Consider the following 18,633-nt stretch of genomic DNA (forward strand, 5'->3'; position numbering starts at 1 on the left):
CTCTTTATTATTTGGGATGGGTCACAGGAAGAATTTGCAGCCTTTGTTGAATATCTTAACCAAGTGAATGGAGTTAATATGATTTTTACATATGTATTTGGAGATCAACATCTTGAATTTCTAGATGTACAGATAGATATTGTGGATAGCAATATAGTGACATCTGGTTTTAGAAAATCAATTGCCAAAAATTCATTGTTACATTATCAATCATCCCATCCCCCTCAGGTTAAAAATAGTATACCATACAGTCAGCTAGTCAGACTATAGCGAATTAATAGCAGCCCCATACTGTTTCAAAAACAGGCAGATGATTTACAGTATCGATTGGAACAGAGAGGTTATCCTCTTAATTTAATTTTAGATGCAAGAAAGAAAATAGATCGAGTACCAAGAGAGGTATTGCTGAAAACGAAAGACAGAAAAAATAATAAACGTTGCGTTTTTTCTTTTTCAAATACTCCTATTAATAATGTAGTGAAAAAAGCAATAACGAATAATTGGTATATCTTACAAGAAGATGCTGATATAGCAGAAATGACTAATGAAAAACCGATTGTTACATATAGAAAAACTAAAACAGTTGGAGATTTATTGAAAAAAAGAAAAAACGTATCGGAACAGAATTGGTTGTCTGAATTACGCCCAAAAGGGAATTTTACTTGCGGTTCATGTTCATTTTGCTCTCTAAATATGAAATGTAGAATTGTAGAGTTAGCAGGTAATATTATTAATGTGAAACAATGTATTACATGCAGATCCTCCCATGTGGTTTACGCATTGGTATGTAAATGTAAATTATTTTATATTGGGAAGACAAAAAGGCCCTTATTTCACAGAATCCGCGAACATGTTCGATCCCTCAGGACCGGCATCGGAGCCACTAGATTTATACAACATATTAATGAATTTCATTCTAGAGAAAAATATGGATTCCGTTTTGCCGGGCTGGAAAGGATCGAACATGGATATGCTGGGAAAAATAGAGAAGAAATACTATTAAGAAATGAAACGAAATGGATTCTTCGTTTAGAAGCAATGGGGCCTTTAGGTCTTAATGAACATACTGAGCTCAGTGCATTATTAACATAAACAGAAATCTTAGGTATATCACACAGTTGTTTTTAACATTTTAATTGCACTTACCTTTTGTTTGGTTCATTTCTATGACAACGGAGGGGAGGGTTATTTAAATGTGTTTCCGGCTGGAAGACGATGTGGGCCAGTTGAAGCATATCTTGCGATACGGCACTGTAGCCCCGAACGAACGTCCCCCTGTGTTCTGTCCACCCGTGTCTTGCACTGTTTATACCCTTCATGGATTAATAAAGAAGCTTGAAGTTTACGTATTTGGTGAGTTGCCCTGGTTTTCTTTTCTCTTTTCTATTGAATATTTGCATTGGACTTTGCTATTACCAGTGAGCACCATCAGACGTAGTTGAGCCAGCAGAGGCATTGGATGTCAGGTGCTAATAATTAGGCGAGCTGTGCCGAGTTTTTCTCTCTACTATTGAATATGTTCTTTAGTTTGATATTTAAGTGAGCGCACATAATTTCCGGTATTTCCCAGTGGAGTATGATCTGGCTGAAGATCTCTGGATTCAAGGACCATTCTCTCGGAATTGTCATATTCTTGCTCAAACGATCGACGAGAACATTCTGCACTTCCTGATATGAACAGGAGATAACCTCCTTATCCTGGATACTACCCAACCAAAAATCTTTCCCACCTCCAGGAAGAGGACTTGAGATCTGGTGCCTCCTTGTTTGTTTATGTAAGACATGGAAACCATATTGTCTGATCTTACCTGTATTGCTCTCCCTAGAAGGAGAGGGGAGAAGGGCTTCAGAGCATAAAAGATTGAGAGTTCTTTGTGGTTAGAGGAAAGAAAAAGTTCATCCGAATTCTGGACTCCAGAGACTGTTCTGTCTTGTAGGTGAGCTCCCCATCCCGAATCTGAAGCATCCATTGTGAGAATCCTCTATAGTGGTTCTTCTAAAGACCATCCTATATGTCCGCCACCAACTTACTGGTCTTCTTGTGTTTGTGGACAGCACATGAAGGGTCTATATCAGACAATCTTCTGTTCCATCTATAAAGAATCTTTGACTGAAGCGGGCGAGGATGCAAATGGATAAAGAGAAAAAGCCTAGAAACCTAATTCCTGAGGAACACTGCGCAAGGGATTCAAAGAAACCAAGACAACTTTAACCCCTTAAGGACGCAGGGTTTTTCAGTTTTTGCAATTTCGTTTTTTCCTCCTTACCTTTTAAAAATCATAACCCTTTCAATTCTCCACCTTAAAATCCATATTATGGCTTATTTTTTGTGCCACCAATTCTACTTTGCAGGGACATTAGTCATTTTACCCAAAAATTCACGGCGAAATGGAAAAAAAATCATTGTGCGACAAAATCGAAGAAAAAACGCAATTTTGTAACTTTTGGCTTCCGTTTCTACGCAGTGCATATTCCGGTAAAAATGACACCTTTTCATTATTCTGTAGGTCCATACAGTTAAAATGATAGCCTACTTGTATAGTTTTCATTTTGTCATACTTCTGGAAAAAATCATAACTACATGCAGGAAAATGTATACGTTTGAAAATGTCCTCTTCTGACCCCTATAACTTTTTTATTTTTCAACGTACAGGGCGGTATGAGGACTCTTTTTTGCGCCGTGATATGAAGTTTTTATCGGTACCATTTTTGTTTTGATCTGACTTTTTGATCACTTTTTATTCATTTTTAATGGTATAAAAAGTGACCAAAAATACACTTTTTTGGACTTTGGAATTTTTTTACGTGTACGCCATTGACCGTGTGGTTTAATTAATTATATATTTTTATAGTTCGGACTTTTACACACGTGGCGATACCACATATGTTTATTTTTATTTACACTGTTTTATTTTTTATGGGAAAAGGGGGGTGATTCAAACTTTTATTAGGGAAGGAGTTAAAAGACCTTTATTAACACTTTTTTTTAACTTTTTGTTGGCAATGTTATAGGTCCCATAGGGACCTATAACACTGCACACACTGATCTCTCATGCTGATCACTGGCGTGTATTAACACGCCTGTGATCAGTGTTATCGGCGCTTGACTGCTCCTGCCTGGATCTTAGGCGCGGATCAGTCATTCGTCGATCGGACACCGAGGACGCAGGTAAGGGCCCTCCCGGTGTCCTGTAAGCTTTTCGGGACGCCGCGATTTCACCGCGGCGGTCCCGAACAGCCTGACTGAGCAGCCGGGTCACTTTTACTTTCGCTTCAGACATGGCAGTCACCTTTGAAGGGTTAATACAGGGCATCACCGCGATCAGTGATGTCCTGTATTAGCCGTGGGTCCTGGCCATTGATAGCATCCTTCGTCGTTAAGGGGTTAATGTCCTTCCTGGCTGGTGAGAGATGAAGAGTCTATTCTGAATCCTAGAGATTGCTGGATGTATTCAGGGTTAAATCTGATTTGTCCAGATTGATAATCCAGCCTAGATCTGAGAGGAGGTCATTCTGACAACTGTAGAGAGCTGGCAAAGATCTGCCAGAGGTCAGGTATAGGATAACTCTTATTTCCAGTCACCTGACAATCACCACCATAGCAGTAATGACCAGTCAGTGGTCAGGTATAGGATAACTCTTATTTCCAGTCACTTGACAATCACCACCATAGCGGCAATAACTTTGGCAAATGGGATTGATGTTATGCCAAAAGGAAGTCCTCTGAATTGAAGGTGATGCAGATACCTTGAATTCTTACTGCATTCCGAAGTAAGTTTCTGTGCACTTTCCCCCATAAAGGCCCTAGGCCTCCCACAAACAGCAGTCTAACCCTTGGTCTGCACTAGCTGAATTAATTTTAAGACCCCCTTGGACAACATAGAAATTGGCATATCGACTTTAGGAGAAAACCAGACCTTTTTCAGGCTTTTTTTTTAAAAACTCAGCCTTATAAGACTGGTGAGGCCTTCTACCCACATAAAGGCCCGAGGCCCATAGAAGTGGATGGGGCCTCCCACAAACAGCAGTCTGACCCTTGGTCTGCACCAGCTGAATTAATTTTTCAAGTCTTTCCAGAAGGAATTATTATCTTTCTTGACTCTGGGTAATCATAGTCGTTAGAAGAGATGAGACAGTAATAGAGTCTTTGACCCAAATTTAAATGTCCTTAATAGTTGTTGGAGGTTGGAGGGATAGGTCAGTATGACAGATAAGTTCTGTAGTCGCTGTCATCAGGCAGCGGATTGACACCACTTTGCATACTAGGTGTCCACTTTTAGCAGAGGCTTTGCTCCCAGATCTCTGCGAATCCACAGAGGAAAAAATAGATTCTGAATCTACAAAAAAATCTCCATATATAGAGGCCAGGAGGAAGCAGATATAAGCCTCTCCTGACAGAGGCTAGTAATAGTAATAATGTAATATACATAGAATATACAAGACATATCTCTAGTCTGAACCAGACTCCATATATAGAGGCCAGGAGGAAGCAGATATAAGCCTCTCCTGACAGAGGCTAGTAATAGTAATAATGTAATATACATATAATATACAAGACAGATCTATAGTCTGAACCAACCTCCTTAAATAGAGGCCAGGAGGAAGCAGATATAAGCCTCTCCTGAGAGAGACTAATGATAATGCAGTTTAACATGCATAACATATCTATAGTCTGAATGCCAACTTATATAGATGCCAGGAGGAAGCAGATAAAAGCCTCTGATGACAGAGGCTAATAATAATAATAATGCAATATACATATAATATGCATGATATATCTATAGACTGAACCAGCCTCCTTATATAGAGGCCAGGAGGCAGACAGACATAAGCCTCTCCTGACAGAGGCAAATAATAATAATAATAGTAATAATAATAAAAATGTAACATACATATAACATACATATAATATACATGACACATCTATAGTCTAATCTATTTAAAAAAAGATATAGCAGGATCAACAACCACAGAGCTACAGCTTATCTTTTTCCAGCAGAGAACCGGCAGTCAGCTGATCAGTCAGGTGATTCTCCAACTCTACATGAAGTCACTCCAGATAACAGCTTATATATCCCCCAGCGCATGATTATATACACGCAGGGGAGTGAGTAAAAACCATCATGACTGCAGCAAGCAGTAATACAGGAGAATTCCCTGTACAGAAGTGGCGCACATCCCGCCCAAGCCGGAAACAGATAAAAGGCACCGCGCAGCAAGCATAGCGCCACATTCAGCAATGCTTCCCCCAGCTCTAACAGCAAGGAGTGCACCAAAAATACACAGCAGAGCTGAGTGAGTCCTATAGTCCTGCTCACAGGACAGAAAAAACTCAGGGGGAGCGGTTACAGGGAGCCTTATATCCTACTTTGGTTGTCTTTAATTCAAACTATCCTAAGGTCCTGCAAGATCACAGGGGCAGAGTTACCCCATCATTGTGCTGCTGGCAGACAACTGGGAAGTATGTATATACAAACATACATACACACACACACACACACATATATATATATATATATATATATATATATTTATGTGTGTGTGTGTGCTACGTATTTTTTACCAGTTTTTTTCCGCTAAATGTACTAACCATTTTTTTTTTCCTTCTCATTTCAGATCCGTGTATGCATAGGACTACTTCAAATTCAAATTCATTTACTTGACAGGCTTAGTAGTGGTAGCCATCTTATAGACAAAATCCATTACTAAGCTGCGGCTTAGCGTAAGCCCCCAAAAAAGCTAGCGCTAACCCCCAATTATTACCCCAGTACCCACCGCCACAGGGGTACTGGGAAGAGCCGCTATCATCAGGCACAGAGCGTCAAAAATGGTGCTCCTGGGCCTAGGCATTAACAGGTTGGCATTATAAAGGCTGGGGAGGGCCAGTAACAATGGTCCTCGCCCACCCTGGTAACCTCAGGCTGTTGCTGCTTGTTTGGTATCTGGCTGAGAATGAAAATATGGGGAACCACACACATTTTTTAAAATTATTTCTTATTTAAAGGGGTAATCTGGCCCTAATACATCTTATTCCCTATACAAAGGATAGGGGATAAGATGTATGATCGTGGGGGGTACTGCCACTGGGGACCCCCGCAATCTGTCATTGCGTACCCACCTTTCTGGAGTGCTGAAGGCTCCGAGTGTGTAGCGTGACGACCACGGGGCTGGAGTATTGTGACGTCATGACTCCGTCCCCGTGTGACATCACGCTCCGCCCCCTCAATGCAAGTCTATGGGAGGAGGCGTGATGGCCATCACGCCCCCTCCCATAGACTTGCATTGAGGGGCCAAGGCGTGACATCACATGGGGACAGAGTCGTGATGCCATGATACTCCGGCCCCGTGGTCGTCACGCTACACACTCGGAGCCTCCAACACTGCGGAGAGCTCACAAAGGTGGGTACGCAATGACAGATTGCAGGGGTCCCACGCAGCAGAACTCCCGCGATCATACATCTTATCCCCTATCCTTTGGATAGGGGACAAGATATATTAGGGCCGAAGTACCCCTTTAAATATAAAAAAAAAGAAAAAAAAAGAATTAAAATGTGTGGGATTCCCTATATTTTCATTCTCAGTCAGATACCAACCAAGCAGCAACAGCCTGAGGTTACCAGGGTGAAGAGGACCATTGTTACTTTCCCTCTCCAGCCTCAATAATGCCTGCCTGTTACTGCCTAGGCCCAGGAGCGCCATTTTTGATGCTCTGCGTCTGTTGGTACTGGCTCTTCCCGGAACCCCTCTGGCAGTGGGTACTGGGGTAATTGGGGGTTAGCGCTAGCTATTTTTGGGGCTGCTAAGCCCTGTTTTATTAATGGATTCCATCTTTAAGGCTGGGTTCACACCACGTTTTGGCAATACAGAACATAACACTCCTCCACAAGCAAAACACTCCCCCCCTTTATTATTTGTAAACAAAAAAAACTCTGGTCATCGTCATAGTCCACCAAATCCGAAGTAGTCCTCTGCATACACGGATCTGAAATGAGAAGAAAAAAAAACCACAAAAGATTGGTCTGCACATTTAGGGCTCTCTCCCCTGGAGAGAACCTCCATAAAGCAGGGTTTCTAAACAGGGAGCCTCCAGCTTTTGCTAAACTACACCCCTATAATTTCCAGACAGCCTTTGGCTGATGAGAGTTGTAATTTAGCAACAGCTGGTGGCACCCTGTTTCTAAATTACAACTCCTAGATAGCTGTCCCGATCTCTCTGCTCTCATAGCGAGGATACAGTTTGCTTTATCCTGCTGTGAGAGCGCAGAGATTGGGGTGTAGTGAAATGTGTCCAGGGAGCTGGTGCCAAATACTGAGCTGAGCAAGGCTGCACCCCACCCCCCCAACAACCAATAGAATGGGGCGGGTGTGTGCATCTCAGCCAATCACAGTTGCTTTGCTGACTCAGCATTTATCATCAGCTGCTTGGACCCATTTCTCTTTTTCTTCAGTGAACCGGGAGCAGCTGCTTGCTTCCGGACTTTAATAACGTGGCGCTGTTCCCTTGGCTCCCTCTCGTGACGGACACCTGCTGTGTTCTGCACATGACATACATGCGCAGAACACAGCATTTTCCTCCCTAATGTTCCCCTATTAGACACACTATGTCTGGACTTTCCTATGTCCAGGGACTGCCGTAGAGCATCTGTGAAGGTGTCGTCAAGTGACGTCATCACAGATGCTCTAGGTAATGGCAGCCCCCAGTACAAACATTATAAATAAATAAAATGCAAAATACATTACATACACAATTCATACACAAATAAACTTAACTAATTTTACATCACAATTGTATTAATATATATATATTTTTTTAAAGTGACACATTCCATTTTAAGGGGTTATCTGATGTGGCCCTGGTCCTTCCTGGGCCCAACAGTCATGCTGCAGCCCAGAAAGAAGATCGCACCAGAGGACCAGAGCAGGACACCGGAAGTACTGCAGGAGTGCTGAAGGTAAATAGAGGTAAGTAGTGTGTTTTTTCTTTTTATATCCCGCACAATCAGCATAGTTAGGAAACTCCCCCTTCCATAGGATAACGCCTTTAAGTTTGGCTAAAAAAAAAAAACACCATCAAAACCTGCCACAAAAACTGTATGCATGATTCTGTCTTTTAAGCAAAAAGGAATTTATAGAAAGATAATTAGACTGGAAATACTGTTTATGCTCCTTTTTTTCTTTTTGTTAAAGCACTTTTAATTCTAGGTTGATGTACATGTGAACTAGGGGGTCTAAATGCATAGGACAAAAAAAAAAAAATATTTATGGAATAAATGACAGACTGGTATAGAGGGACTGAGGACACTGTCCCCAAGGGCTTAAAAAAGGGAAACCTTCATGATGTGTAATTGTCTTCTTACCATTGGGACTTCATCCAGCTTCTCAAATTCTGGATTTGGCTTCTGGCAGAATCTCACAGCAGTAACCACAAGAGCAATGCAAAGAACCGATATAAATATACACAGAACAGCAACCAGACCTGGATTATCCGACAATCCCTTGGAGGCATGGAGCTCTATGAGGAAAAGAAAAACATTAAATACAAACACATGAGCATGATAACAAAAAAACTATACATCCTGGAACAGGTGTTGTTAAAATAAGCAAGAATATCTTAGGTGCAAAGTTTACTAGAAAACCACATTTTATGCTTCAATAGGTTTAAATACTGGTGCATTTCTGCCCTCTGTTGTTTGCATTCACCTACTGCAATTTTAATAGTAACTAGTGAAAACCAGGTATGTTCTTAAGGTGTTCAATCTAAAATTATATTTGCAAACATCTAACTAAATGTACATTTGTATGTTTTGGAAATAACCAAAGGAGAACCATGCAAAGTCTGTATTCATCAACATGCCAACTGATATGCTAAAAGAAAACACATGCTGCCAATTCTAATTTCTGCATGCCCTAACATACACATTAAAGGAGTACTCTGGTGCAGAGTATTCCTGCTCCGTCCTGCCCGGGCTGCAAAAAAAAATGAAAATGAACCATCACTCCCCGTCCTGCGTGCCACTACAGCTGATCGGTCCTCCGGTCCATCATCTTCATACTTCCGGGTGTAATGAAGCGTCACATGTCGCTCAGCCTATCGCCAGCAGCCGCGATGTTCTGCCTCGGCCGGCGATAGGCTGAGCGCCATGTGACGCTTCGTTACACCTGGAAGTATGAAGAGGATGAACCGGAGGACCGATCAGCTGTAGTGGCGCTCCGGGGAACCCAGGAAGGTGAGAGATGGTTCATTTTAATTTTTTTTGCAGCCCGGGCAGGACAGAGCAGGAATACTCTGCACCAGAGTACTCCTTTAATGCTTACTCTTTTATATTTGAAGCTGTATAATCGTTTTGTAACATGTTTTCTTATATTGTAGCATATAACAAACCAAGCCTAAGCAAAAGTGAGCTCTGGTTCTAAAAATCCGACACTTTACAAGACATGTCAGAAGTTCACAGTGTGCCCGGGTGCCCCATCCATTTGTTAGAAAAAAAGACACTCTTCTGTCTGGCATGGTTTTATCTTATTGATCTTTGAGGTACTAAAGGGAAAATCTGTCTCTCTGAGGCTGGAATTCCACTTGGTTTTTATTTAAGCCAAAAACACTGCGGCCAGATGTTAGCTGTAAATCAATGAAAAAACTCAAAATTCTTTTTCCACTTTACGTTTTTCAGTTTGGGTTCAGAGTTTTAACATCGGCGTTTTTGCAGGCGGTTTTTATTCTTTTTTGGACTTTGTCGATCCAAAAAAGTAATGGAGAAACCGTTTTTAATAAAATTTCATAGGGTACCATTAAAAAAATAATAATAAAGAAGATACAGTGATGATGAAAAAATTGCATTTAAGAAATGTATCTTTTTTATAACTACATTTTTATACATTTTTAAACAGGGATCAATTAATGTGTACGGGCAGGGCACTAAAAATATAGCCAATAATAATAAAAATGTAGTGTGTGTGTTTTTCCCTTTTTATTCTTTATTTTTTAAATTTTTTAGGTCGCATTAAAACTCCCAGCATGGAACACACTGTTCTATGATGGGAGTAGTAGTACTTGAGAGATCGCCCCGGGTCTTTGGTGATCCTTCTGTGTAATTTATAGATGCGGTTGGCCGCTCTTCTTTGGTCCCCTGCACTGCCGTATATATACACCTTTTCATATTTCCCGCAGAGAGCTGTGATTGGCCAGATGGTTCCAGCCAATCACAACTCTCTGTGTGAAATACGAATAGGTGTATATATGTCAGTGTAGAGGACCATAGAAAAGCGGCCGCCCGCATCTATACATTATACAGGAGGATCACAGCGGGTGACAGGAGTGACATCCGCTGTGATCTTTCCTTAACTGCAGGTACTACTACTGCCAACATGGAGCACACTCTGCTCCATCCTGGAAGCTGTAGTACCTGCATTAATAGACAGATCGCAATAGGTGTCAGAAGTTACACTCGCTGCAATCTGTCTATTAATGCAGGTACTACAGCTCCCAGCATGGAGCAGAGTGTGCTCCATGTTGGGAGTAGTAGTACTTGCAGTTAAGGACAGATCACAGCAAGTGTCACTCCTGACACCCAATGCAATTGTCCAATTTAGAGATGTGGAGCGGATTTCTGCTGCGCTCCGGATCTCTGCACTATACTCCGGCTGGCCATTGATATGTATAGAACATCACTCATTCATATTTCCCTCTGAGAGCTGTGATTGGCTGCAACCATCCGGCCAATCTCCACTCTGGGTGGAAAATATGAATGAGTGATGTTCTATTCACATCACTGGCTGGAGTACAGAGCAGAGATGTGAGTGCTGTATAGAGCCTCTCCGGGTCTCTGCTATATTATGGATGATCACATCGGGTGTCAGGAGTGACACCCAGGGTGATATGTCTATTAATACAGGTACTACTACTCCCATCATGGAACAGTCTAAAAAAGGTAAAAACTACACTTGATTAAAAATGCATAAAAATGTTATTATAAAAAAAAATTCGTTAAACACATTTTTTCCCATCCCTACTGCATCCTTTTTTTTTACCTAACAAATTTTGAAAAAAATGAGGCCAAAAGGGGCCAAAAATGCATTTTTAATGCCAAAACGCCAGAAAAAAAATTCAGACGCAAGAAATTGCACTGGCATTTTTATCTAGTGTTTTCTCTGGCATTTTTTTCGGTGAAAAAAACGCAGAAAAAAAGACCAAGAGGCTGTCAAACTGGCATCCAGTGGCACCAACCCTTGATTTCAGCTAAATCCAGTGGCGGTGCACAGAGCATTAGGCTCCATATTGCACTATTCATGCTAATATACTACAGGCACTTTAGTCCTGCCAGCACAGGTTTCCCTGGTGGGCATGATTATATCACACCATCATCCTGGGCACTGCTGGAATACCATAAGGCCTTGGCTGCTCGACTAAAGAGAGAGCCAGGAATCGTTTTAAAGTGGCACAGGTTAGTATTGTTTTTTATTTCCACAATACTGGGGAATAAGGGGATGGAACATGCACTGATTGCTAAGGGGTTACTGATTGAAAGGGGACAGAAGGCATTATTACTGTTGGTGGACACATTATTACTGACAAAGGTACATGAGGCATTATGACTGGGGGCACAGGAAGTGTTATTACTGACTGTGGGAACAGGAAGCATTATGTAAAGCCCCAACAGGTATGGACCTGTGGCGCCAATTACCAGTTTGGCTTTGGGCCAAACTTGGGAGCAGGGGCTAATTGCTTTCACCCTTTAGGGAGCAGGGGCTAAGTGTATTCACCCTTCATCCCACTCCAGGATGCAGAAGCTGGTCTTAGCTGCAGGGGAAACACCGGGTCACTACCACAAGAGTGGTCCTGGTTAAGTGGCACCTGGCCAAGCAGCCCAGAACGCCCTGGTGCCAAGCACTAGGGATACAGGCAGGTGGGGTTAGCGGCCGCTAAATGGAATATGCGCATCAACAGCAGAGTCAGATAAGGCAAGACTGACTATGAGCCAAGAACAGCAGAACTGAATAGCACAGGTGCAGCTAGCTGGAAGACAGAGGCTTGGTCGATAAGCAGCCAGGTGCCAAGGGGTCAGGTTAGTGGCAGAGTAAGGAAACAGGCAATTGTGAGGAACACAGCAAATCAGAGCCGCAGAACCTTTGCGAGTTTACAAGCTACACTGTGTCTCAGGCACCACAGGAAGGGGAAAGCGTCCTTAAATATGAAGTGGCAGGGATTTGAGGGGGCAGGGGGGCATAATCAGGAAAGCACACTGACCCTGTGAAGCGTGCCTGGAGCTGTTGGCACCTGCGACAGTGAAGGGACAAGTCCGGAGCCAGCAGCGAAGAGGAGGAGCTGTGCATGCAGTTAAGCGGAGGTATGCAGCTGGACGCATTTCATGCTGGCGGCAGCCAATGGCCAGCGTTCCTCAATAAGGGTACGTTCACACGTACAGGATCCTGTGCAGGATTTGATGCACAGGATTTTCTGCTACAGATTTCAATGTAAACTAAATGACTGAGCACAGTTTCTAATCTGCAATTACAATAAAAATAATATGTTTTAATAAAAATATTTAATTACTGACTTGGGGAAAAGGAGGCATTATCACTTAATAGGGCACAGAAGGCATTATTACTTATTGAGGCACAGGAGGCATTATTTCTGATAGAGGGAAACAGGAGACATTTTTACTGATTGGGAGCACAGGAGACATTATTACTGATTGATTGGGGTCATAGGAGGCATTATTACTGATTGGGGCAGAGTAGGCATTATTACTAATTGGGGGCACAGAAGGCATTATTACTGACTGGGCTCTGTTACCATGTGATGCACTAAGGCAGAACAAAACTCTGCAGAGACAAGTTGTCTAAAGAAAAGAAATCCAATTAGAAAAATACATCACCTGTAAGTCAGTGGATGTTACTGGACTGGTATTACCTATATAAGATGTTCAGGCAAATTATACCTACTAAGAGCCACTTTAGACCACTTTTTGTCCATACATTTTTGGCAAGTAAAGCAAAACATGACCCTGAGCCTTATAGGCCATGTAGTTCCCCAGTGGAAAAAAAATATATGGTTGGTAGCTTTGCAGAGAAAAAGGGGTTGCTCTCTGGTGTCAACTGCAGGTCGATGCTCAACCACTTGGAGAGCCCTGTCATTTGACTGTACAGACCAGTGTGCTGACAAAAGCCTCTCTTCTAGCCAATAGCTCGTCTTATAATCCCATAATCATGTTTCCAGGATCTCAAAGGGTTGTGTATTGACTTGAAGGGAATCATATGTGTATGTCAAGTGTTTGGTGGGCGCAGTAGAGGGCTCAGAAGGGAAGGAGCGACAATGGGATTTTGGAGAGTGAGCTTTTCTGAAATGGTTTTTGGGGGGCATGTCAAAAATGTAGGAGGGGTGATATGATCCGGTGCTGGGGGTTGGAGATGATGGCTGGGAAGCAGCGTGTGGCAGCGCTGTGAAGCCTAGCGGTCGTAGCAGCGTATGGCAACGCTGGAGGTATCCTCTCTACCCCGACGGCACGGGTAGTTGGTGAGACAGTAGGCGAGGATCGGCAATGCGGTAACGATTGTCTCAGATGATGTGCAGTGTTGTCTTAAGACAACACTGCACATCATCTGAGACAATCGTTACCGCATTGCCGGTCCTCACCTACTCTCTCACCTGCTCCCCGTGCCGTCGGGGTAGAGAGGATACCTCCAGCGTTGCCATACGCTGCTACGACCGCTAGGCTTCACAGCGCTGCCACACGCTACTTCCCAGCCATCATCTCCAACCCCCAGCACCGGATCATATCACCCCTCCTACATTTCTCCCGTGCCGCCGGGACAGAGGGACGTGTGTCCGGATCGCAAGCACAGCTGCACTCACCTGACTGTGCACACTGTAGCCGGTAAGAGGCACTAAGTGCCTGAACTGTATAGCAATTGCCCTCTTGCATTCAGTCCCCGTGCCTTCGGGGTAGAGGGGACATCGCCTGTATCTCTGCACCTAAAAACGTTTATAGTGGGCCCCAATCTGGGAGGCTCCAGAGCTACCGAAAATTTGCCTTATTGGATTATCAACTTTTTTGCTATGTACTTTCATCTGGATTAATCCTGGCTCTTATAATATGACTTTACAGTATAACTAAACAGATACTGTTTGCACTGTCCCATTGCCCCACTTTCATTGTCTCATTGTCCAATTAGTGAAGTGCAATACCACTGTGTATATTTTATATTTTTAGCATTTTATACCTTTGTAACCATTTTATCTAGTGACCAGTCTGCGACAAGGGCCCTGCTGCAGACCTCACATCATTTTTCCAAATAAATGTTATCATTTTATGCTATTTTAGACATGTTTTCTTTTTTCTCTCTCTCTTTCTTTAATTTTTGACCTTATATCTTTTACTCTGACCTAGCCTAGCAGGACTGCCTCCCCTTTTTACACTATTAGTACTCTTTCTTGGCACATGGGTATGTGCAACGCAGTATCCTCGGTATAGGTTTTCTCTTTTTACGTTGAGCTCCCACATTTTTTAATATATATTCATAGTTTTGTTTATTTTTTCACTTGCACCCGTGTTCGGACTGGGCAGGGCGAAGTACGTCTCTAACCATGTCTCGAGGATCCGACATTGAGGATCAATTGTCGATCGCTGAAACCCCAGCCAAAAGCTCCGTATGCGGAGGAACATCTGGGGCTTACCGTACATGAACCGTTCCCAAGTTAATGGAGGAACTCCATAGTAGGGGTACTCCTTTCCCAGCTACTGCCCGGAAAAATGAACTTTACAAGCTATTGATGGCTGAACCAGGGGCAGGAAGTAGTGAGGAGACGGCCTTGGGGCAGTCTTCATCGGCTACTTTGGATCAACTACATGCGATGATGTCATCCGTGATGACGTCAATGTCAACATTCAATTCCAGACTGGAAATGTTGGGGAAGGGAAACTCTTGTGATGAGGCAGCCCCTGATACGATGGCCACACCCTCAACCTCCCAGGCTGTTGGGGCAGGTACGCTAATGGGGGCCCCAAAAATTGCCCCGGCACACTTTGTCCCAGCTTCTGTCCGAAAGAACATTTTGGACTGGAAAGACATCAACCTGGCATCCTTGCTCATTTCATCCCAAGACCTCACAGAAACTAAGACTGTTGCGTGCAGCGATTTGTCTGTGTTGTTGAAGAACAGGGACGTCAGGCTTAGTCGCATTCCAGGACTTTGTGATGGCTTTCAGATTGTTTAGGGATTTGATTTGTTCCGTGAAGCCGGAATGTAGGGAAGAGTTGGACCTCTTTCCATACCAGATAACTGAGTTCTCGTACAAGTATGGTGGTAGTCATTTTTATGACTACCACAAGTCGTTTTCTGCCAAGGCAGCTGCAGGACACAGTCAATTTGGTTACACTACCGATTGGAGCATGGTAGATACTGTTTTGTAAACATTTTGCAGGCCTGAAATCCCCAGCCTGTACAATATGCCAGTCCATTTTTCATTCCACAGCTTGGTGTGCTAATAAGCAGCAACCTTAAGCTAACTCAAGTAAAAGTGGCATGCCTGGTTCTGGTTCTGGGCAGAAGTCAGCTATGGCAGTTGATAAGTTGGGGCGCCCAGTAAGGTACTTGGGTCGCAGTCAGATCTGCAACAATTATAACTTATCAACATGCAACTATAGTAATTACCCTCTTCTCCATGTCTGCTTTCAATGCTACAGGGCCCATCCCAGCTCAACTTGTTCGGCCAAAGGGCAAGAGTGACTAGGCAGGATTCAGGTTCAGGCACTGGCAGGGGTGCTGCTTGGTCATCCAGATCCAAGCTGGGTTGGTTGGCTAGTCAGGGAACCTCAAGTGGTGTCAGATCTTCTTAAAGGTGAGCTTGATTGTGGGTACATGATTGGTCCTTTTCTACATCCACCTTTTGATTGTTGGCAGGTAAGCCCTGTGGGCATAGTTACTGGCAAATTTAACAATAAAAAGAGGTTGATTTTTGACCTTTCAGCACCCTACTCTTCTGTGGTACCCAGTCTAAATTCATTAATTCCATCAAATGAGGTGACTATGAAATATACCTCCATCGACTAGGCCGTTCAGCTCATTTTACAACTGGGTACAGAGTCTTGGCTTTCAAAGGCTGACATAAGCTGATGCTTTTAAATTGCTGCCAATTCACCCAGAACTTTGGAAATGGCATGGGGTCAAATGGGAGAACGCTTATTATTTCACAACAAAACTCACTTTTGGTTCGAAAAGTAGCCCGTGGCTTTTCGATCAGCTGGCACAGGCACTTCACTGGGCTTTAATCAATACCAAAGGCTGTTCAAACGTCCTTCATTACTTGGATGATTTCCTGCTAATTGAGTCACCTTCGGCGCACCCTTCGGATCTATCTAGTCTCACACAACTTTTCTATCACCTTGGGGTTCCAGTCTCTCCCAATAAAACAGGAGGTCCATCCACCAGACTCACTTTTTTGGGTGTGGTGCTTGACACGGCAACCATGCAGGCTAGTCTACCTATGGAGAAGCTAAATAGAATAAAAGAAGTGATCCACCAATTCACCATCACAAGGGTCACCAAGGTTGAGCTCCAGAGTTTGTTGGGCATGATAGTTTTTGCAATGTGGATAATACCGCAGGGCAGGGCATTCACCTCTCAGCTATTAGCACTCCTTTAGTCAGGTTCTGATCAGGACAGTCACATCTGTTTTGACTTACAAGCTATGGCTGACTTGATAATGTGGGACAATTACATAGCGGCATGGAATGGTATCTCTTTCTTCATCCCAGCAGTCAGAGCCACCTCTCCCAGAGTCATCACTGACGCATCAGCGTCTGTGGGCTTCGCAGCTATTTGCGGACATCATTGGATGGCAGGCCGGTGGCAGCCTGAGGTTTTTGAAATATCTGGTTTCAGCAGGACTTCAGCACTTTTTGAGATTTACCCAGTGGTGGCGGCGGATCAAACCTGGGGCCATCACTGGGGAAATCAGACTGTTCTATTTCTATGTGACAACGCGGCTACTGTCGACATTGTCAACAAGAAAATATAAAATTCTCAAGCGGTGATGAAATTTGTCAGGAGGTTGGTATGGATCTCTCTGAAACAGAAGTTCAATTTCATCGGTCAACATGTGGCCAGCAGGGAAAATATTGTGGCAGATGCATTATCTAGAGCTAAATTCAACATTTTCTTCCAGGTCATGCACGAGGCGGATCCTGTAGGCTACCCGGCACCGCCACTCCATATGATGATGATGATGAATTAGCTCATTTCTCTGGCATTGCAGTTAACCTCATCAAAAAATCTCTGGCACCAAGCACTAGGAGAGGATATGATACCGCATTGACATCTTACAAACATTATCTATCACTATACAACATTCCGTTCTCTTTCGATTTACACATAATACTATCCTATATCTGTTTTTGCCACTCAGCACTTAAAGGAGTACTCAGGAGCGCACTTTTTTCCTTTTATCCCGTCCGGGCTGCAAAATAAAAGAAAACACCCTTTCTCTTACCTGCCAACGAGCCCCCGGAGCTCCGGTACACTCCGGTACAGGTGTTCGGTCCCCGAGCTGTATTCTTCTTACTTCCTGTTAGCCCGGCACGTCACACGGAGCTTCAGCCTATCACCGGCCGCAGCAATGTCCCACCTCGGCCGTTGATAGGCTGAAGCTCCGTGTGATGTGCCGGCCTAACAGGAAATAAGAAGAATACAGCCCGGGGGACCGAACACCTGTATCGGAGTGTACCAGAGTTCCGGGGGCTCGTTGGCAGGTAAGAGAAAGTGTGTTTTCTTTTATTTTGCAGCCCGCACGGGATAAAAGGAAAAAGGTGCGTGCCAGAGTACTCCTTTAATCTTTCCCACTCCACTATCAAACAATACCTAGCGGGCATACAACATTTAATTTCTCTCTCTTACCCAGACAGAACATCCATATTTTCAACACGTGCAGTTAAAGCAGCCCTGAAAGGGGCACAGTTGAGCAGAGCACCCAAGGCTCCAGGTCGCCTTCCTATTTCTTCTGAAATATTCAGAGCTATGTCGAGGCTGCTAGATGAAAACCCTTTCGGGTTTCTACCTAGCCTAGTACTGAAAGCAGCTATTTATCTGGCTTTTTATGGATGTCTCCGGCCAGCGGAATTCTCGTGCACTACAAAACACAGCAAAGAAATAAAGGCTCAGTTGAAATGGTCTGACGACAGTTTTCATCTAAGTCTCAAGGTCACCAAGACATGTCGAGATGGGGCGGTCATAAAATATTTCCCGTCGTAAAATCAATGGTGCCCAGTCGCTGTGTTGTCACATTTAATGACGGCGTTAAACGACAGACCAGCGGATTCCCCATTATTACCGTCTCACTCAGGAGGGCTCACCACGTCCCAATTCAGTTCTCATATACGCACGTTAATTAAGAATCTAGATCTCGACCCCAGTAGATACTCAGGGCACTCCTTCCGCATTGGGGCTGCTTCTGCAGCTTCTGCGCACAAGGTTCCACCTTACATAATAAAGAAATTAGGAAGGTGGAGGTCAGGTTGCTTCTCCACATACATACCTGACCCCAGTAAAGAAATGGCTCAAGTGTTTAAAGGGGTACTCCGCCCCTGGCATCTTATCCCCTATCCAAAGGATAGGGGATAAGATGCTAGATCGCCGCGGTCC

General features: G+C 43.6%; 1 long non-coding RNA gene across 1 annotated transcript in view; it reads right to left on the reverse strand.

Moving 5' to 3' along the window:
• The window catches only part of LOC130304947 (uncharacterized), a 30,182-nt gene that overhangs the window by 10,476 nt on the left and 1,073 nt on the right, over nt 1–18,633 (reverse strand). Inside the window, exon 2 of the long non-coding RNA XR_008854656.1 lies at nt 8,358–8,512. This is a non-coding gene — a long non-coding RNA (uncharacterized LOC130304947). The remainder of the gene's footprint in view (nt 1–8,357; nt 8,513–18,633) is intronic.

The sequence above is a fragment of the Hyla sarda genome, chromosome 1 (assembly GCF_029499605.1).
Source record: "Hyla sarda isolate aHylSar1 chromosome 1, aHylSar1.hap1, whole genome shotgun sequence".
NCBI classification, from domain to species: domain Eukaryota; kingdom Metazoa; phylum Chordata; class Amphibia; order Anura; family Hylidae; genus Hyla; species Hyla sarda.